Raw genomic sequence first — 23503 nt, 5'->3', positions numbered from 1 at the left:
GGGATATGACAGTTTTTGAACTGTCAAAGACCTCTTGTCAAATCCTTGACAGTCAAAGATTCAGCAAAATTTGAACCAAATCCTTAACAATTCAATAATTGTCAAGAATTTAGCCGAATTTTCAATTTTTGTTTTAGAATTTTACCAAATTGTTGACAAATTTTCACACTATCGAGATTTCTTTTGTTAATTTTTTTTTTAAATTAGTGAAATTTCTTTATTATTACGTATTAAATTGTAGAATAGTAGAATGAAATGCTTCACAATATTATGACCATTTCACAATATGTAATGAGACATCGAACAATTGATCGAATAATACATATATTACTATTGCTCTGAGTAGACAAAATTGAACAATAGTATAAATTTTACAATATTGCATAAACAACAATAAAAAGTAATCAATTCAGTAATGAAAAGTTTGGTACATAGTTTTTGCCCTTATTGGCCTCTGACATCACTGAAACAACAATAACTAAAAAAAGTTTGATACGTACATTGCCCATTTTGCTCTTCATCATAAAAAGACAATTTTTGAAAAATCCAACCTGCAAAAGGTGTCCCTTGTGAAGGCAAGAGCATTTGTTTTCCCTTGTCATGCATCATGCTTATAGCTGCCACATTATTGTTTCAAAAAGAAAAAAGAATAGAAAATTATACAATTAACACATTCAAATATCCCAAAATCTAAAAAAGAGAATAAAGAGGTCTACACACAAGTTGCAGCTCTCAAGGGCAACAGCTTATTAAAATTTCTTAATTTAGCATTCTAAAATATCAAGGAAAGAAATGGAACCTAATAGAATGATGCTCTGATATTACAGAGAAGAGCCCACAAAAATTTCTGCAATATGCTCCTTGAATGACCAAAAAGGTCTCTAACATCATCAATGCCATTCATATTCACCAGTGTAAACTGGTCAAAAATAAAATAAAAAGAACAAACATTCCGCATCTAGTTCTACCTTTTCCTCTATCTTGGGGAGATTTCCAACTGTTATTCATATCAGACATTTCAGATAAGAGTGAAGTTAGGTTTTTTATGTCTTTTAAGGGCAAAATGAAAATTCCATACTGGAATTACCTCTTGCAACAACAGGCATCTTTTTAACTGTAACATACAAGCAGAACATATGAAGCTGCTATTAAAATGGATAAGACTATTTAGACTAATTTTTATAAAAGGATTGCAACCTGTCCTGTAGCTTCATCAAGGTCAAACACTTTGGGTGGACTACTTTCAACCCAGGCTTGTCTCTCTACAAGCATCAGAGTTTCCATTAAATCTTCATTGATGTGGATCTCTGGTTCGTACATGAAAGTGACAGTTGCAGCAGGTGACCATTTTGCATGATCTTTGCCAATCCCTTTTCTGGCTATTGCTCTAAGCCTCAGTTCTTGCCCACGACGCAACTTCACAATGATAATGACCCCAGATGCCAAATAAACCAACTAAAATTCAACATGTGAATTATGTAGCCCACTGCATAAATCGTCACAACAAGCCAAAACATCATATTGCAGTTTCAAGAGGAAAGGGAAAACCAAGGGAGAAAAGACAAGTTTTGAAAAAACCAACCTGCAAATGACCCAACTTTTTCAACCTGGTTTGGAATTTTCTTCTTGCGCACATCTGGCTACACCTGCTCCAAAACCTGCTGCCTCTGCAAGCCACTACTGATATACTTCTCCACGTACTCTGGAAACATGTTTCCTGAATGCTGCCTGTGAAGAAAGAAACATTAGATTGAATAACAATTACAAGTAAATCCCATAAAATTCAGAAAGAATAATTTTCATGCAGCATTTCCTATCATTATCAAAACTTATTTAATGAACAATTGGCAGGATTATTAGCAAGCAACAACCAACTAAGGGTTTCAGGAAAGGGCTACTCTATTCACTCTGTTATGAATCAAGCCGATCTAGAGACAACTCAGTTTAAACACTCAATATAGATAGAACCCAAATTTAGGCAGCAGTATGTAAGAAATACAAGGATATATTTTATCAGTGACCTGCCCTTACATGAAGAAATTTAAAATCAAGTACGTTACTCATCTCACTTCTAAGACTGGCTTTAATCCCAATCATAGTGCATATAAGTTAGAAAAACAACTGAGCAGTTTCTATATCGTTCTGAGCCAGGGAAGGAAAACAAAGTCCTTGGAACATACACTTACTTCTTACAATTGAAAGTGAGAGATGCTTTAGCTAGACGCCGCTTCTCAGCAGGGGTTGAATTCACGCTGCACATGTAGGACTAGTTTCCATCTGCATAAGAAAAGAGTAACGCAACCACATAAGAAACTTCAACGAAATCTAGAAAAACTTCAGATATGCTTCTACAAAAACAAATTTCTTTATAAAAGAGATTTCAGTTAAATTGATGAGATGCGCCAGACTTAGGCTTCATTTGACCAAGGAGGTCTAGAGATTTCCATTTTCAGTGCAAATAGAAACAAGTCTCTAGTAGCAGCCCACTAAAGTTATTAATCTGTACAAGTGAAAGAACATAGTGTAGTTCAAAGCATTTCCAAGAAACAACCCTATACAATGATTCATTAAAGCTTCAAGCATGCATCATGGCATAACCATGAGGCAGAAATAGTCTTCCAATGACTGAAACTCACTACCAGAACAGACTATGCTTACCCTAGAACATTAATATTATTGAAACCTCAAGATGGAGGACAAAGGCAAGTAAGACATTCCAAAAGAAATGGAGTGACCCTTGAAAGCACTACAGAATCAAGTTACCAAAGAGCTTACCGTGAATGAGAGAGCCTGTAAGTATCTTGCATTGGAGAATATGAAGAACGTTAGTCACCACATACAAAAAATGATACAATCTACGCAACTTAAAATAAGAAATTTTATATGAGCACAAATAATAACAGTATCAGAAAGAACATCAAAAAGATCACTACAACAATTGGTTTATTAAACTTCTACACAGGCAACAGATTGAAGGTGGAAGAACTAGTGATTACTGTAGGTGGAACTTATATATGCAAACCATTATATTAGCAACCACAACATGTACACATACTTTTTATGCATATGAAATTGCGTTCTCCCACAATTTCTATGCAATTGCAACAAGGGTTCGTTGTTCTCAAGTCTTTGGCACAGCATATTTCCCCAATCAAATTTCCAACAGAGCAATGTCCTGCAAGTCATAGTATAAAAATCTCCTCCTTTATTTAAGTAGCCAATTCTTACACACTCACCTCCAACCCAGATGCTCATAAATATACAATGCTAACTCAACCATACAACCAGGGTTCTAATAACTAGCGATGATTTCATGAAAAAGCAAAAATACTAAAAACAGATTGCTCTTTAGTTACATTACTCCATACCCAATCCTCAACAAATCCTAAATTTTACCTTTTTTTTTTTTTCTTCTTTCAATCTTCTATTTTCTACCCACAATCCCATAATAAACATAACCAAACCCATTTTGCACAAACAAAACTCATCTTTGTGCATATTCTCTCGCAAAAAATTAATCCCACAAGGAGGGAAAACAACCCATCAGAGCAAAAACCATTAGCACGAAGCATCCATTTTTCAATACACAACCCATTAGCATCAGATAAAACATGGAATCAATAAAAAATCAAACAAACACGTGATCCACAACAACAAACAAAAGAAATTAAAAAAAAAAAAAAATAGAAATCACTGTCTTAGTTGCTTACGGGGTAGAAGAGCGGGACTTTATAATACGAGATTCCATCCCTCATTGGCGGAATTGCTACTTGAACTGTCAGCGGTAACTTCATGCCTCAGCTTGCTTAACCTCTGTTCCGTGGTTCTTTGCTCGAGAAAGGACCTGCTCTTGCCGTTCATTAGGGATGATGGGCTAGGCGGAGCGTACGAACCAACCTGTTTGTTTAAGCGGATCACCACTCTTCGAGAATAGTCTCGGTTAGGCGGTTTTCTCTCTCCTTCTCTTCATTGTTACCTCTGACAAACACCGCCAGTATAAAGCTTCAAAGGGTTTCGAAACCCACTTTCTTCATTAGATTCCTTGACGGAGGGTTTATAATCTACCCTCCCATGCCTTCTTTTTTGAAAGGACAAGGAAGTTCCTTTTTGGGGCTGTTTCGTTTTTTTTTTTTTTTTTTTTCTAAGAAGAGATTTTGGCTGAAGTTTTTGGTGGGAGAGATTTGGGTTTGGCGGAAGTTTTTTTCTTGCCCTAGGTTTGACTTGGTCGAAATTTGGGGAAAATGGGTGCTTTGGGTCGAAAGAATTTGCCTCAGCAAATTCACGGTGAGAAGCCTTAGCCACATTTTGCCTTTTTTTTTTTTTTTCTTTTTTTTAAAATCTTGATGATTAAACACGTTGAGATTGAGGTATACTAGTTAGGAATGAAATGGCCAACTTAATTTTTACAAAAATCTTGAACGTTAAACAACAGTAAGGATTTGTTGTAAAACAATCAAGATTGTCTCAATCCTTACGTTGAAAAAAGATAAGAAATTGTCAAGAAAAATATTATTGAACTATTTTTAAAAACAGTCAAGAAAGGTCTTTTTCCTTGTAATGCTTAAAGGTGTGAATCGAGTGTTATGTCTTTCATTGTTGATGACATCTATGATGCCATATGGTGCAATCGAAGAACTTGAACTATCAAACCACTGCAATTCAGAGGTTTGATTGTATTTCCTCAATTTTTGCTATGTTGTATCCTCTTAACTTATAATAATTATTTATTATTTTATTTTATGGTTTCCAGAGGGATATCAGTGCTATAGATCGCCTGCTAGAGTAAATGAAATTTGTAGTACAGGGATCTCCTTGATGTTGTGTATGAATTGAGAAAGAGATGGCCAGCCATGGAAATTATACGGCCTTGATTATGCAAAGAGAAGGGGGTAAATCTCATTTTAGTTTATTAATTGAAGCAAGTAAGATTCTTGTCAATGATTTGTATTGCAATACAAATTTCGATTATATTTTATGGTTTCTTAGATAAAGAATTTAGTGAGAAATTATATCATGAAGCTAAATGGGCGTGACCCAAATTATGTATCGACAATGTAAGAGTTCTTGTCTATTGCATTACTTAGCTGCGGTTACTTAATGTAGCAGTGTTAGGGAGATTTAATTGATACTAGACAAAATCCTAAATACCTCAAAGCAAAAACAGTGCGAACAAAGAATCAAAATAACCACACAACAAACACAGATTTATAGTGATTCACTCTCCGTATGAGAGCGATATCCATTTTGCCATTGCGGAATTTCACTATGAAAAGAAGAAAAATTACAAGAATCTCTCACAAGCCTCACAAATTGACTCACTCTCTAAACCCTATTTGGTGGCTCTCACTAGAACCTGGCAAAACGGGTAGGACCCGCGGTCGGTCCGTACCCGGTAAAAAATATGGGTACGGGTTTAATAAATTAAACCATTTTTTGTGACCCGTACCCGTACCGGTCCAATTAATCACGGTCATACGGTGAAACCGCGGGCACCCGTATTGGCAAGGCTTCATTTCAAAATTTCAATGTCTAAGACTCTGAACTGATGAAGCCCTAAAGTTTTTATCAAGACTTGAGACTTCACAGTTCGCTCACGCAGTCACGCCTCCCTCTCACGCCTGACGCGGTGACGCCTCCCTCTCACAGTCTCACGCCTCCCTATCACGCCTGACGCGGCTGACTCCTCCCTCTCACAGAGTCACAGTTCACACTCACGCAGTCACGCGACTCAGCCTCCCTCTCACGCATCTCATTATATCACTCATCAGAACTCATCATACTCATCACGGTCACCCTCCCTCTCAGGCTCTCACGTACTCACTCTCATCTGAACATCTCATCTCTGATCTGCGATCGTCACTTCGTCAAAAACAGTTTCTTCAAAAACCATCCTTTCGATAATTTTTTTATTTTTTTATTTTTACGACTCCCACAGCTCTTCTACTTTAGGGCACGTCTCTAGTGTCTACAGGTTTAAAAACTGGACATATATCTGATAAAGATGGTTTAAGATTGCATAGGCCCTCAGGTAACGAGTTAATGTTCACATCCCAAGATAAATATTGTCCCAAAGACTGTACTGTCGAACCACTCATTATCGACATTCTTTGATACACATCAGAGATGGAATTCTTTGATACACAAGTTCTCAAGAAGAAATGCAGAGGCCACTACAGTTATCCTCTGTATCCCAAACAAAAACTGCAATTTCTCACAATCTTTTATTGAAAGTGTTTTATAGATGGAGGTAGCTGACCTTTGACAATGAATGCAAGTGAATGAAACCTTAATATGTATAGCCTTTCAAGACGAGAATTTCATGCTTCATTCCCTCACGTAAGGATGTTAATGCAGGGCATTTATAATCTAAGTTCACTTAGAGCTCAGCAAAAAACCGTCCTATGGATAAGAACAAGAGTGTGCTCCGCCTCCAGGGCAAAGACTAGACTAGATGGCTCCATCTCAGTCCCACTCAAACCGTCGTTATGAAAAGATTATTTACAAAGCCTCCTGAAAACACAATTAGGATTACTTACAAAGCTCCTGAAACTGATCAAATATAGAATTTCAAAGCCTAAGATTACGTATTTTAAAGCTCAGAACTTAAATGCCTTTCTCTGATTTTAGACATATCTAGGAACAAGCTTCAATTGCATCAGGTTCCCTTCAAAGCAAGAAATAACAATTAGAATAAACGCATAGTGAAGTGAGATAATTTATCTGGGTGATTTTTATTAAAGATCGATACTAAAACAAGTTAATGAAATTCAATACTGATCCTCAAATATTATGAATTTTAGGATTAAAATCTTCTTTAATTTATTCAATGCACTTTCACAGTCTCGGTTTGCTCTTTTTTGTAAGGAGGAAGCCAATACTTTAAGAGCCAATGGTTGCCTTTGGCAAATCTACACCTTGCTTGAGTAGCCCAAAAAATCATTAGGGGAGATTTTGTTGAAAGGCAAAATTACAAAAGACTATGGGGTTTTAGTTTTGTGCTGTTGATGTGTTCATTTAATGAAACCACATTTTTCCCTAGTCTTGATGTGTGTTCATTTAGTTTTGTTGCTGTTATGTGGTTCTTTAATGTAAACCACATTTCCCTAGTCCTTTGATGTCTTCATTTAGTTTGCTGCTGTTTTGGCTGCTGTTTGATGTGTTCATTTGCCCTTTCTAGATTGTGACTATAGCCTATAAGCTTGGTTTGAGCATTGATCAAACGTCTTCGTGGGCTAGGATGTGTGTATATGCTGAACACATAATTTAGTTACAGTTTCTGTATGTTTCTTTAAAAATGTTGTAGAGCTGGAAAGTGAGCTGCCGAATGCAATTATGCGGAAAATTGAACTTGTATAAAATGCTGTTTATCCCTAAAACGGAAATTATTTAACCTCTAATTTTCCACCTTTTTCAGGGGCTTCTAAGCTGAAGGAGTTCAAATTTTCACACTCATTACGATTTCGAAATTTCTTATTTAAGAGGTATTTGCAGTTTGCTTTGTTTAATTAATTTTTAGTTTTATTTTCATCTTTGAATATCATGAGCATTAGTGTTGTAAGGGTATCAATGACGTATCATGTATTATAATGTAATAGATGGGTATTTTGCAGTTTGCTTACTTCTCCTTGTAATCTAAATCCTGAGCGAGGGAGTATCATGTAGTATAATGTAATAGAGGGTATAAATATAAAATGAGATTGGGAGTATCATGTATGACACTTGGTTGCTATATACCTATAGACTTTGTTGTCATAGAGTTTTTGGTTTGTTGTGGTAATGTATCCTGTTTCCGTTGTACACACAAACTCCATTCTATTGGAAATATTTTCAAATTCAATTTCATTTTCTGTGGTGCAACCAAAATTAATTCAATCATATTAATATTCTTTTTTTTTTTTTTAATAAAGATTTAAAAATATTTAAAAGAGGATGAAAGGAAATTGGTAAAAGATTTAAGCAATTTGGCAATTGCACATGAGTGCCATGTGATAATTTAGAATTCCATCATAGTAGATAGATATAGTAGCAACAAAAAAAATCTATATATAAAATGAACACTTTTAAAAGGGTATTAAGAAAGGCTGTCTTAATTTAACATTAATCAATCTATAAATAACTCACTATGCCTAATTGCTACATAGAATATTTTGTCATCCACATCCTCAACCACAGGCCCACATCGACAGGATAATACCAATTAATATATAGTTAATCTATACAGGATAATAAGATCTAGCAATGTGTTAATATGTTGAAAAGATCCTGAAATTATGAACATGTTTATTAATAAACAACAGTAACTTCACTACCATTCCCTCTCCTGCAAAATCCGGAAATCAAGTCATAATAAACAAAAATGAAAAGATAAATTGGTTTATAAGTACGGATTAAATGAATGTATCAGCACTAAATTCTTGATGTTGTTTCTTTATTTATTGTATATCCTTTGAGTGTGTGTGAGAGACCTAATATATATATATATATTTTTTTTTTTGTAGTCTTCAAGCATTGACATGGCGGATATCAGAAACTATAGATACAGATATGGTCAACGTTGAGAGCAAGTGACGATGCTTCTAGGGTAATGCCACCTCCTTTAGTTCTAGTATTCCTAAACTAGTTCTAGAATAAACGTAAAACACAGAAGTGGAATTATTTGAGATATATGTTGAGAATAACACTGAAAGGATAGGTGTAAGGCATGCAGTAAATTTATGCATATGGTATGCACACAGGACTAAAAATATGAATAGCGTCAATACAGAATTGTCCAAACAGTGCCAACCATGATGTAGGGCATATTGATTGATCATAATCATAGATGCAAAGTAGAAAGATAGTCAAGAGACTTTTCGTGAATATATGGCCTTATCAATATTCAACCTAATTATCCATATTCATATGTGGAGAAATCAAGGAACTAGGGATTTTTCAGATGTGTGTAATGAGCTTGTGCATTATTTAGGAACACCGCTAAGCGGGATTGCTTAAAAATATTGAAAGGATGAAAGAAAAAACTAGTTGAATTAGGGAGGCTGACAAGTAGATATGCTAACTTTTGGTTGGACTTCTGTACAAATGAGGGATATATTCCTTTGACCTCATTAATAAGATGAGGATTGGGAGTTACAGAATAAAATATTGAACTTTTGTCATATTCCTCCTCCACACTCAGGGTGTGTTTGGCAGAAAATATCATGAGTTCTTGCAAGAGTGGGGTTGAAAAGAAATTTTCTCAATACTTTGGATAATGCAAGTAGTAATGATAGGAGGAGGATATATCTTGAGGAACCAACTTTGTGTGCATAAGCTTTGTTATGTAAGGTGAATTTTCCCTGTGCGATGTTCTGCACATATCTTGAATCTTATTGTTCAAGAAGGGTTAAGAGCTTGCTAGTGTTGCTTAATAAGATTCGAGATGTGTGAAATATATAAAGCAACTGAGGCTAGGGAATCAAGTTTGGAGAACTTGCCGTACAATGGGAGTGAAAGCTCAAGGGGTTGAGATGGATGTTCACTAGATGGAATTCGACATTTTTAATGACTTGATACAGCGTTAATATTTCGTCCCGTGTTGTGGCTTGTCAACAAGATCCTAGTTATAAATTTGTCCATCAAGAAGAATGGGATAGGGGGGAGAGGATATGCAAGTTCTTGGAACCATTTAATGATATTACGACTTTTATTTCAGGTTATAAATATCCTACAGCAAACTGTACTTGAAATGGTGTGGGAAATTCAATTGCGTTAATTGAAGGAGAGTACGAGTGAGGTGAGTTGTTAAGAGCATGGCAAAACAAATGATCCAAAAATTTACAACTATTGGGATTCTTATAGTTTTTGTGTGACGATGCAACTATTCTTGACCACGTCTCAAGTTTCAGGTTGTGTGAGTACGCTTTCAACAAAGTTTAGATTCAAATACTGCCGTACTGAAGTTGGAGACTGTTAAGAATAACTTGCAAAAGCTTTTCAAGCTACGAGGCTAAATGTTGTAAGAAGTTCCTGCCTCACCTTAGTGTTTCTCCGTGCGAGTAGTTCTACTTCTAGTAGGCGTGTAGATCATTCTTCTGTAAGTCACATACTTTTTTCGTTTTTATATTCTTATGATAAATAAAGTATTGTTTATTGTTAATTTAACTTTTGACACTTAACTGTTTAAATGATGTAGGATTTTGACAGCTGAGAGTTTTCATTTCCACTAAGAATCGAGTTAGATCTTATTGGAAGAGATGAGGTTTGATCGCGTCAAATATCAGAATTTGGATATCCTCGATCTTGGAGAATAATCGGACGTTATCCGGTACTTACCATGATGGCTCGTGATATCATGGCAATACCAATAACATCGTGGCCTCAGAGTCGCTTTTAGTATTGGTCGTAAAGTCTCAACAAATATCGAAGCTCACTTCTGACCAAAAATGCAGAATCTTTGATATGCACTCGAATGGCTATATGGATATGATTTGAAGGTAACATGTTAACATAATAGTTTCGTATATTTATTTACATTTATTAATATTGTAGGTGATCATTGTTTGTAGTATATGAGTTTGAAAGATGCGGATGATGATTTGATGTGCCATTGACTGATCTCGAGACCGTGATATCAAGAGACTCTTATCACGCACTGGGAATGAACATTTGCTGTCTTAAGAATTTTTTTGTTGAATATTGGATTAGTATTTGTTTATTTTAATTGGTATTTATAGTTTATTGACTTATTTGGTTTGTTATGGTAATTGTGTATTAGTGATTTTGTATTGTTTGTTTTGGTTGGTATTTGTAGTTTGTATTATATTGTTATTGTTTGGTTTATGTGTTATTTGTTTTTTTTGGTTCATATTTGTTGTATATTCTAAAAAATTGAATTGAATTTAGAGTAGTTGATTTAGGGGGTGTAAATGTAAAAAATTAAAACTGCAGGAATTTTGGGGGTGTAATTGTCATAATTGAAAACTGTTAGGGGTGAAACTGTCAAAACCGAAAGCTGGAGAGAGAAAAAACGGTCCACCCGCGGGTCCACCCGTACCCGTATAGGGTAGGGCACGGGTCCAAAATACTGGACCCGTATATATCCACCCGTTTTGGACCCGTACCCGTTTTACCCGTACCCGTTTTACCCGGCCCGTACCCGGCCCACCCACCCGTTTTGCCAGGTCTAGCTCTCACTCTCTAATTGTGGCTTTGCCTTCTTTTCAATTTGTGTTATCTAACTCTAGGACTTAACCTCTTTTTATAGGTAATAAGTGGGACACTATTCCTAATAGGACTCAAATCTCATATACTAATAGGAGTTTTATTTTAATTCCTAATACAATTATAATCTTATTCCCAATTGTATTTCTAAAGGAAAATAATTCTACTTAAAAACAAATTAGGAAAACCCATGTCCTATTCCAACTCTAATTTGGATTGAATTTGGCTCCACAATCTCAATAATCTTCCACTTGGAGACTAATTAAACACGTCTTCAATTCTTCACTTCCATCAGCAATGGCATCAACTTTTCTTTCTTCAAGCAAGAAGTCCAAAACTTCAGTTTCTCAATGGTAACCATCTTCGTAAACATATTAGATGGATTTTTACTCCCTTCAATCTTCTTAAGAGCTATAACTCCTTCTTCCAAAACTGAGCATATGAAATGGTAACGAACTTCTATGTGTTTTGTCCTAGCATGGTAGACTGGGTTCTTTGCCAAGTGAATTGCACTTTGACTATCATAATACAAAGCGCTCCTCTCATAATTCTGACCCAAATTCTTTTAAGAACCGTTGTAACCATATTAGCTCCTGACTAGCTTTTGTCATAGAAACATACTCTACCTCTGTAGTAGAGAGAGTAACATTCTTCTGTAACTTTGAAACCCAACTGACTGTTGTACCACCTAACGTAAAGACACAACCCGTGGTACTCTTGCGGTTATCAATGTCACTAGCCATATCAACATCCACATAACCTTGTAGCTCTAAGTCTGACTTCTTAAAGCATAATGCTGAATCTATAGTACCTTTCAAATATCTGAGAATCCACTTTACTGCTTCCCAATGTTGCTTTCCTGGATTGCTCATGTATCTACTCACAACTCCCACTACATGTGCTATATTTGGCCTTGTACCCACCATGGCACACATAAGACTACCAATCATTGATGCATAGGGTACCTTGGCCATGTAATCTCTCTCATGCTCTGTTGTAGGTGGCTGATCTTTAGATAGTTTAAAGTGACTAGCCAAAGGAGTACTTACTGGCTTTGCTCTATCCATGTTGAACCTATTGAGTACTTTCTTCACATACTCTTCTTGTGACATCTTCAAGAAACCTTTGGCTATATCTCTAGTAATCCTCATACCAAGGATTTGTTTTGCAACTCTCAAATCCTTTATAGCAAACTCCTTTGATAATTGCCTTTTTAGCTTGTCTATTTCCTATTTACAAGCCCTTGTAATCAACGTGTCATCTACATATAGTAATTGGATGATATAGGAATTAAAGTTTCTTGAAATAATAGTAATGGTCTGCTTGCCATCTGAGGAAACCATTTCTACACATAAATCCATAAAACTTCTTGTAGCACTATCTAGGCGCCTATTTGAGCCCATATAGGCTCTTTTGAAGTTTGCACACCATTCATCCAGTTCTCCATGAAGAAATACCGTCTTTACAGCTAACTGCTCAAGATGAAGGTCTTCTTTTGCCATTAACCAAGTACTGTTCTTATTGCAATCAACTTGATAGCTGGAGAGAAAATTTCAGTGCAGTCAATGCCTTCTTTCTATTAAAATCCTTTCACAACTAGTCTTGCTTTATATCGTTTGCTGCCATCATATTCATCTTTCACCCGATAAACCCACTTGTTTTGCAATGCCTTCTTCCCTTGTGGTAGCTTTGTCAACTGCTAGGTTTGATTTGTTAATAATGAGTCCATCTCATCCTTCATAGCTAGCTCCCACTTGATTGAGTCATCAATTTGCATTGCTTCCTCGTAACACTCTAGTTCACCACCATCAGTTAGTAAAATATAATTCAACGAAGGGGAGTACCTCTATGGTGGTCTTATAGTCTTGGAAGATCGTTTAGGTTCAAACACGGGCATTTGTGGTTCAACTTCTGGAGCTATATTATCTTGATCTTCCTGGTCATTGTCTTGCATGTCATTCCTTGGGAAGTCTTTCAAAGGAACTACCTCTTGCTTCTTCACGTCAGTATTTGGATTTTCTAACTTCATGTTGAGTCTATCTTTGTACATCACTTCTTCATTGAATATGACGTCCCTGTTCCTTATAATCTTGCAGTTTTGGTCATCCTAGACACGATAACCAAACTCAGCATCGCTATAACCAATGAAAAAACATTTGTTAGATTTAGCATCAAGCTTACTTCTAAGAGTAGAGTCAATGTGAACATATGCTAAACAACCAAACACTCTTAAGAAAGAATAATTTATCTCTTTGCTGCTCCAAACTTCTTCTAGGATCTTGAGTTTAGTAGTACAAAAGGTCCTCTATTGAGCAAGCAGGCCACAGTGTTAACTGCATCAACCCAAAACGTCTGTGGTAGCCTAACATGCAATCTCATGCTTCTTGCACGCTCATTTAAGGTTCTATTCATCATTTCGGTGACACCATTCTGTTGAGGAGTTACAAGAATGGTCTTCTCCATCTTGATCCCATTATTGACATAGTATTCTTTGAACCCTTGATCAATGTACTCTCCCCTATTATCATATCGCAAGCACTTCAATCTTAGGTTTGTCTCATTTTCAACCATGGCTCTCTACTTTTTAAAAGTATCAAAAACATTAGATTTATTTTTCAAAAAATAAACCCATACCTTTCTACTTGTATCATCAATGAACTTCACATAGTACTTTAAGCCTCCAAGAGATGACACATGAGAGGTCCCTACATGTCTGTATGAACCAACTCCAACTTCTTTCCTCTTGGTTCCCTTGCTACTTTGGAAAAACTTACTCTTCTCTGTTTGCCAAAGATGCAACCTTCACACAAACTGTGATCAATCGACTTCAACTCTAGTAGTTTTCCCTTTGATCGAAGCTCCTTCATTCCTTTCACGCTCATATGCCCAAGTCTACAATGCCATAAACTCGAGGTAACACTAGTATCTACGACTGTAATTGAATCTCTGCAATTAGAAGTCATGTAAAAAGTTCTAGTTTTATTTCCACGAGTAACCACCATGGCTCCTTTAGTAACTTTCCATGCACCACCTAGAAAAAACACACTATGCCCTTCATCGTCATGTTGCCCAACTAATATTAGATTGTGCATCAATTTTGGTACATGCCTTACTTTCTGGATTTTCCACACAGATTTGTTTGCCATCTTCAACCTAACATCACCCATACCTACAATATCCAAAGGTTCTCCATCTGCTAGGTATACCTTTCCATGATTTCTAGCCACATAATTTTCTAGAATTTCATGATGTGCAGTGGTATGGAATGAGGCTTCTGAATCTAAAACCCAAGGGTCAATAGAACTATCAACAGATATAAGTAAAGCATCTTGTACCTCCTTAGTTACGGCATTGGCAGCGTTGTTATTGTTGTCTCTTTTTTTGGTGCTTTGCAATTCCTCTGTATGTGACCTTTATTGCCACAATTCCAACACTCCAATTTTTTTTCCAAACCTGGACTTGCTTCTTCCGTACCTTGATTTTGATCTTCCTCAGTTTGAATTTCTGTCATAGTCCTTGCCTCTTGTTTCAACATTCAAAGCATTCGATGTTATCTCACCCGAATCTCTCCTACGAACCTCTTCAACGAGAATTTTATCCCTAACATCAATGAGTTTTAATTTTGTACTACCTGTTGAATTACTAATTGCCGCTCTCATAGGCTCCCAACTATTTGGTAGGGAGGCCATGAGAATTAGGGCACAAACTTCTTCATCAAAATCAAATTTTACAGACAACAATTGATTAATAATTGTATTAAAATCATTTATATGATTTGTCACGGAAGCATCTGCTTTCATCTTAAGATTAAATAACTTTTCATAATGTACCTTATTATTCAGAAGGCTTCTCTACATATCAGACAAGATATTCATACAACCTGTTGTGGTTGTCTCCTTGCCACGTTTTGGTCAATGTTAACCGAATGACTCCTAAACTTGTCTATCAAGGAGTGCGCATATTCATCTGACATCTTTTGGATTGTACTCTTAGAGAGATAGATGTAATTTTCTACCATATAGATGATTTTTAATCTGCATATTCCAAAACGCATATCTGTTCTATCAAACTTGTTGATCCAGGTGCAGATCCTCCTTCTCTCTCAACCATGTTTCTTCCTCAAACCTTAATATCTAGTTGTTGGGGGGGGGGGGGGGGGGGGGGGGAATTTAATTGAATACTAGCAAATCCTAAATCCCTAAAAGCGAAAAATAGTGCGAAACAAAGGACACAAAATGACACACACACAAACACAAGATTTATAGTGGTTCACTCTCCATATGAGAGCCCGTCCATTTTGTTGCTATGAAATTTCACTATAAAGAAGAAGAAAATTACAAGAATCTCTGACAAGCCTACAAATGGCTCACTCACTAAAACCCTATTTGGTTGCTCTCACTCTCTAATTGGGCTTTGCCTTTTTTTAAATTGTGTTATCAAACTCTATGAATTAAACCTTTTTATAGCTAATCATGGGACACTATTCCTAATAGACTCAAATCTCATATCCTAATAGGGATTTTTTTTAATTCCTAATACAATTATAATCTTATTCACAATTGTATTTCTAAAGAAAACAATTCTACTTAAAAACAAATAGGAAAACCAATGTCCTAATCGAACTCTAATTTGGATTGAATTTGTCTCCACACATCTAAACAAGCAGCACATCATTTGTGGGAATGGGAGATGTAGTAACTAAAGAATCATTTGAATGGGTACTCACAAATCCTAAAAATGTTTAAGGCCTCCTTAATAATTTGCGAGACTCATGGTGACATTGCAGGTCACAAGGTACTGCATTACCTAATTTGATTCATACTCTTCATTCGAGCCCAATCAGATTAGGCACTCTTTCTTCAATTTGATATATTTTTTTTGTGTAGGTTGAGCAAAAGAAAGAGCATGTTGCCTTAACAGTTGAATGATACAAAGCAGAGCATGGTGTTTCGGAGGAAGAGTTTGCTAAATTGTTTCACGAAACAAATTGTGAATGCTTGGAAGCATATGACACTACAAGAAAAATGCCTTTCGCGCTCTAGCAAAATTAGACACAAAAAGTAAAATTTAGACGCTAAATCTATTTCGCGTCTAAATTTTGTAGTCGCCATGTAGTTGCGAAATCGCTGTCATAGAAAGTATGGCGTCTAAATTTTGGTAGACGTGGAAAGTTTTTTTTTAGCGACTAGCAAATTAGGTCGCTATTACTGGTTAAATAGTCTCTCCGCTTAGACGTATGTTCAAGGGTAATTTGGTAAATGGTATCGCGATACTAAATTAGTTGCAAAATGTACCTTTTAGTGTCTAATAATTTATCGCGAATCGTACAAAAATTAGACGCTAAAGGGTGAAGGGTAATTTCGTAAAAGGTTTTGCAATTTTTTTAGTGGACAATGTATCTTTTGGTGACCAAAATTTGGTGGTTAATTGTAATACTTTTAGACCTGAATGTGAATCCAAAAAGTTTCGCGACTATTTTTTTAGTGCGAAGTGTCTCTTGATGACCAAAATTTAGTGGTTAATTGTAGTCATTTTAGACGCTAAATGTAGAATCCAAAATGTTTTCGCGACTATTTTATTAGTAGACAAATGTATCTTTTGGTGATCAAAATTTAACGGTTAATTGTAATTATTTTAGACGCTGAATATGAAACCAAAAGGTTTTCGCGACTATTTATTAGTGAATGATGTATTTTTAGTGACCAAATTAGTAAATTCTAATCATTTTGACGTTGAATGTGAAATCCAAAAGTTGTAACGATTATTTTATTAATGGACGAATGTATCTTTTGGTGACCAAAATTTAGTGGTTAATTTAATCACTTTAGAGCTGAATGTAGTCCATGTGATGCGGTATGCTAAATACTTTTGCTACTAAAAAATTAGTTGCAGAATGGTTTTTTTTTTTTTTTTAGAAAAATTGTGACAAAGCATTTCGTATTGACCTAGTTTATACTTAACATCAACAAAATAATAATACAATATAAAAATATGATCACTAACATCAAATATCATATTTTCATATATAATATAGTCCATACATGGTTTTAGCATGATGAGCAATAAAATCCAAAATGACTATACATGTGCATAACAAAAAAAGCATGCACCCCACATTCCCCACTAGCTATCTATCTGTGTATAACTAACAAAAAAATGCCACCCATGTACACCATTAATAGATATATGCAAACAATCCTAAAAAAATGGTTCTACCCCATGTCAAAATATTACTGTCCATACAACAAAAAACTAACCACAATATTGAGCATCCAAGTGTCACCAGGTTGCGGTTTTTGAAATAGCTGTAGCTGATGAGGACGAGTCTTCATCAGTCGGAGATGGCAATGGCTGGCGAGTTGGAGCTTTATCAGATTGTTGTAGTTCAAGGGCTATAGTTAGCTGCTTCATCATCTCCAACAGGACAAATTGTTGTTGTTCAAGACTTTTTGTTTTCCTTTTTGTTGATCAAATAAGATGAGCTGCTCCTCAACTATTTATATTATTTTCTGTTGTTGCACAATGCACCTTAACTCTACTTCTGCTGTAGTACATGATGTCAGGTGTGAAAATGCAAGATTCTGGTTAAATCGGAAGCTTTACCCAGAACTTCCTCACATATTTCGCTTGTTTTTGCACTTTCCTGCCGTGTGTTCATTTGCAGCTGTATCATTTTTCCTACCATCAATCAATGCATAATCAATAAGTAAACAAGAAACTAATAATTACATATAAATTATAATTAATAAGTCAATGCATAATCAATAAGTTAGGTAACCATGATAAATTGCTCAAAACCAATCTGTTGGAGCCATCACGTTAATAATACTAAGAAGATAACTCAAGAAATTACTATTGTAATGCAGAAGAAAACGACCTAAAATATTGTCAGAACGTTTACATGAGATAGTTGACAAATGGCTTAATATTGACATGGAAAAAGCTTTGATACTATTTACTGTGGAAGAAACACCCTTACTTTCAGAGGTTAAATCTCAAATTTTTTTCCACATTTTTACAACTGGGATTATTAGCATTTAAAGAAATAAGCAGAGAAAGAAACATTTACCAGCTTTGTTAGCTGCATGGAAGAGCAGCTCCTCTATTAGGTGCTGTGCAGGATCACATATGGAAACTTCTCCATGAAACTCTCAACATTTGAAACACTTCCTGATTGGTCAGATACTGATATAAGCCATCGGATGAGAGGATCAAAAATTGATCTCTGGGCAGAGTCTATGGTGATGAAGAATGAATGCGTGCAGGAATATGTATGGAGCAGTTCCAATATACTCATTTCGAAACATTTCCAATAATGAATCGTTCAACTTGGGCTGCACCAAGATGCCATGATATCATTGAGCAAGTTTTTAAAACACACCATTGGATAAAACAATACACTGGGAACTTCATCAATTGAAAAAATGAAACATAAGTGTAATGCTCAAGTGTGGTTTTGTAAGAGCAAGAATGCATAAACGAGTGAAACATTAGCAAAATCAGTAACGATATTCTTGTGGTTTGTTAGAGCAAGGACACATATATTGAAACATTAAAAAAATAAGTACAGTAATGATATTCGGTTGGCTCACATGACACAGCATACAACAGAAATTATATTTTTATGCACTGATAAAGGTGAACTGCAACTTGAATCATTTCCAATGCTATATACAGCATTTCCTCTATCACAACACTTTAAAAGATATCCAAAAATAACAACATTTTAATTTATACACTGCATTATATATAACAATAGTAATAATTTATCCTCAGTCAATCATGCAACTAGCACTAAACTTGCTATAACTTTAACTATTTTAATTAAACAAAAACATTTCAGTTAATGCTGATAAGATTAGCTGATAACAATAATAATAATAAAAAGCAAAAATCTATGCTAATTAGTAGTTACATAATGTCTCACCCTTGTCCTCCAATATCTTTTTGAGCTGGTTATTGCAAGATTCACAGCATAGTCTCACCTTCAGATCAATTATACGCTGAACAACAGATTATAAAATCATAGTAAGTCATAAAAATGACATCTAATCAAGGAAGGCTCAGTAAACATGACTAAGACTCACAACTCTGAAACACCATAATTACATCCAGACTCATCAAATGCGTCACATGACAACATGCTGCCAATGCGTTGAAGGTAAAGAGAATGCAACAGAAGAGTCCAATACAACTGAAGTAGAAGCTAAAGCTCCCAAGAAGAGGAAAAAAAGGCACCAAATTGATGTACTCTCTCATCACAATGTAAAAATAACACCTTTTGCCACCTCAACAAAGTATATTTTTGTGCAGCTTAGCTTAAGAGCTAGAATACATATACTTTCTATAGAAGGAATTCACTGATCAAGTGAACCACATAAAAGCAATTAAGTAGAGACCATATTAGTTAAAGGCTTATAATGCACATAAGTTTAGCATAAACAATTCAAATTCGCTACCTCTTGCGTTTTCTCACTCAGCATATCATTCTCATCTTGCGACAGTATTCGATTCTTCAATTTTGTTTCAGTTCCCTTTTTCTCATATCTATCCTCTAGCATCTTAGCCAAAGGAAAATGTAGTTCTAACTTTGTTTCAGTTCCCTTTATACAATGTTAATCAGTTAGCAAAGTTTGCAATACAGCAAATTTGAGCTAATTTATAATTGACTGAGGACAAAACTCTAGCTAATTTATGCTATCTTGATTCTGCTCATACAGCAAATTTAACCCATAAGATACAAGTACTGACAACTTCCCAACAAAAGTTCTTGAATTCACAACACAAACAATGAGAAAGAATGAAAAAGCCAACCTAAATAAACTATTCCAATGGGTACTTTACGGGTTGTGGAAGATTCCTATATGCAACAAGGAAGAAAAAAAAATGAGATTTTGAAGGGATAATATATAAAGATCTGAGCTTTATGAGTAAGAAACTATTTAAACAAAAAACCCATAAACATACAAGCACCTGGGGAAGAAGATTTAGATGGCTGGCATCACCACCGACAGTCTGAAGAGAAAAAACGAAGAAAGATTGAAACTTTAATATCTTATCTTGTTTGAAAGACAAGGGGTGAAAAATGAAAGTTGAAAAAACTTACAAAAGCTGAAAGATCTTAAAGAAATTGGTTTCTAGCTGCAAAAACGAAACAAACCCAGAAAAATGTTAATTGAGGAAGAAGAAACAAGGTATGAAATTGAGATAGGAAAATAAATTAATTGACGAAGAAGAAGAGAACATACAAGAAGAAGCCTTGAAAGAGGCAGAGAATCTATCAGTATAAAGAACAATAGGAGCTATAACCGTAACACATAACATCAGCAACACCAAATTCCTGGTCTTCATTTTGGTTTCAGAAGCAAAGAAGCACTTTTTGGATCTTTCTTCTTGCAGAAATCAGCCTTTGTTGGTTTTAATAGAAATGGAATTTCATCAACAACAACATTATTGTATAATACACACACCAATCTTTAAGATTCATCACCTATTTTTAATCTCTAAAAACTCTCTGCCTTCTTTTTCTGAGTTCAGAAGTAAAGCAGTAGTATTTTGTAATGTTTTATATGTGGTGTGGAAAAATGGAGAAGAAGATGCAAACGGAGTGAAGAAGTGGAGAGTGTTTTGCGTTTTAGGGTAAAATTAGTTTGGGGATTTTGTATAAGTGGGTTTACTATCTTTTTAATTTTAAGTTTCAAAAATTTCTGTGCAAAATTGCTTACTTTTTTTTTTTCTTTTTTTTTTTTTTTTTATGTTACCCTAAAATCGGGTTTGGGGTTTTGTTTTTCTTTAATTGTAAGGATTCAGGGACTTTTCATTTTGTTTACTTTTTAAATTTTAAGGAAAAATTGTTTACTTTTTAATTTATTTTTTTTTAAATTGGAAATTCTGTTTTTTGTATTTTTGTGGACCACAATCGAACGGTTTCCCAAGTAAACGAAAAACTGGTTCAGTTCCCGATTAGGTTCGATTTCTAAATTTTTCTAAACATCGCTACATTTGGGTGTTTGGGATACGCCTCGCCAAAACTCACTGAAGTTAACAATCTCCGTCGAAATAGGCACGGAATAAGCGCCAAAATCAGTGAGCAAGTCGTTGTCTACTGAACGAGAATAGTAGAAACTAAAACTGTTGTTCTAGTGCCAGAAGGAGGTCAACTATGAGAGTTTGTACAAATGAGTGAAATAGCGGTTAAGCAAAAGTTTTAGGGAAAAATGGTAATGTCAGATGAAAGAGAAGACAAAAATAAACTTAAACACCATTTGTTTATTAGTAACAATAAACGAATTTAAAGCATTCATTACAATTATAATAGCCATTGTAATGTCAGATGAAAGAGAAGACAAAAATAAAATCACCCATTACGAAGTTAAAGCCACCCATTTAGGAACGTCACTAACAACAGATGCTTAAACAAATTAAAGCAAATGTTGCGAAGAAACGAATTGAAAATCAAACAATAAAATTGAAATACTATCTATAAAAGAATGAGCTTTGACATAAAAATAAAAATAAAAAGTTACCTTCAATGGGGTAATGTAGGCGGCAAAAGTAGAATAAAAAAGATGGTAAAGTAGCCTCTCATCAATTGAAATTTTATTGAGCAAGTTATTGCCAATTTGCTACTGACTGTTCAGTAGAAACGGAAATATGTGTGATGATAAAATGAATGGTTCGGCAGTAGGTCTACAGTTATCGAAATTTAGCGTATAATACATCAAATTAAAGCTCTATCTGTTTAGTTTCCAAATATGCAAACTTCTCATCCATTGGATTTTCATTGAACAAGTTATGACAAATTTACTACTGACTATTCGGTGAAAACCGAAAAACAGGGAAAACTAAAATGTGTGTGATGATAACAATTAAACATTGTTCAATATATTTTTTGAATAGAAAATAGTAATTTAAATTGTGAATTTTTTTAAAGATACTAACAATGGCTCGACATATTACTATGGTTCTTAATAATGCAAATTGTGCGGCATATTACAATGGTTTAGCAATTTTTTGAATTGGCAATAGTGATTTATATAGACATATTATTTCAATTGAACATTGTTAAGCATATTTTTTGAATTACCAATAGTAATTTAAATGGTGGATTATTTAAAGATAATAACAATGATTCCATCTTTTTTTTAAAGATAAAAAAAGTGGTTCAGCAAATTACAAATGGTTTACTAAAGCTACATGGTTCGACATCAAATATCAGTTTATATTTGTTAAACAAATAAAATTAGTTATATTCAGCAACAACCTCTTTTCATGATATATGTATGTAACATAAAATAATATCAATAAAAAGAGATAAAACAATTACAGTTAAAACTACATATCAATATTTGTTTTCTTTTATCATCACTAAAATTAAATTCGTTTTTATGGCACATATTCTCTCCTGTTCATCATAAAATTGTCAAATGATACAAATACTCGCAGGTCATCATCACTTAATTTTCCTGAAAACAGATGAAAATGAAGATGGAAAGGATGGAGACAATAATTAAAGGACAATTCCACTGAAAAATGAAAATTCTAAACTAAACGAAGAAATATAATTAAATATTACGCAATAACATTATAAAACTATCAACAACAACAACAACAAAAAAAAAGAAAAGAAAAGAAAAAAAAGCACAACTACAATTAAATATCCAACATCACTTGATATTTGTGAAACAAATGAAAATGATTCTCCTTCGCGGGAATCACTAACTTTACAAAACTATTGCTCAACAAATATAATATTTGTTTTTCTTTCCCATCTCTGCATTATGGTACCAATCGTCACATAAATAAATATATATAGTTTTAAAAGTGAATGTAAAAAGTTTGCATTTAATTGATAAATATTTCATATGCCCAACTTTCTAATATCAATATTTTCTCATTAATATCTCTAACCTTTTATATTGATTCCACATAAACAACAACACATAAAACATACAATGTATCAAAAATAAAACTTATCGAACCCTTCATAAATATCTCAAACCCTGCACATTAATATCAAACACATACAATGATAAATCCCTTTACATTCACATAAATTTATTTCTATATAAATGAAAATATTTAATGTGAATGTGAAACATCAATAATTAAAGTTATTAATATGTGTCATTAATAAGCCACATGTAACAAAGAATCCAACTCATCCACATATCTCACATTATAACCAATAACATGCGGTCAAATGTAAAGATACTACATCATCACCAATCAAATGCAGCCACGTGTCGGACAATCTTCCAACATATCAAAATGAAGGAATTCTGCATCTTCAAAATGGTCATCA

The 23503-nt window shown here is 34.5% G+C and overlaps 1 long non-coding RNA gene across 1 annotated transcript; it reads right to left on the bottom strand.

Moving 5' to 3' along the window:
- Nucleotides 1-20172: 20172 nt before the first annotated feature.
- On the bottom strand, nt 20173-20723 carry LOC116145206. Its single transcript, XR_004130365.1, has 3 exons — nt 20448-20723; nt 20306-20340; nt 20173-20214 (listed from the first exon to the last, which is right to left on the bottom strand). It is a non-coding gene; the product is annotated as an uncharacterized LOC116145206 (long non-coding RNA).
- Between the last annotated feature and the right edge of the window lie 2780 nt (nt 20724-23503).

This window comes from Pistacia vera, unplaced genomic scaffold (genome assembly GCF_008641045.1).
Source record: "Pistacia vera cultivar Batoury unplaced genomic scaffold, PisVer_v2 Contig460, whole genome shotgun sequence".
Classification (NCBI taxonomy): domain Eukaryota; kingdom Viridiplantae; phylum Streptophyta; class Magnoliopsida; order Sapindales; family Anacardiaceae; genus Pistacia; species Pistacia vera.
The sequence above is the reverse complement of the archived record's forward strand: the minus strand, read 5'-3'. Positions and strand labels throughout refer to the sequence as shown.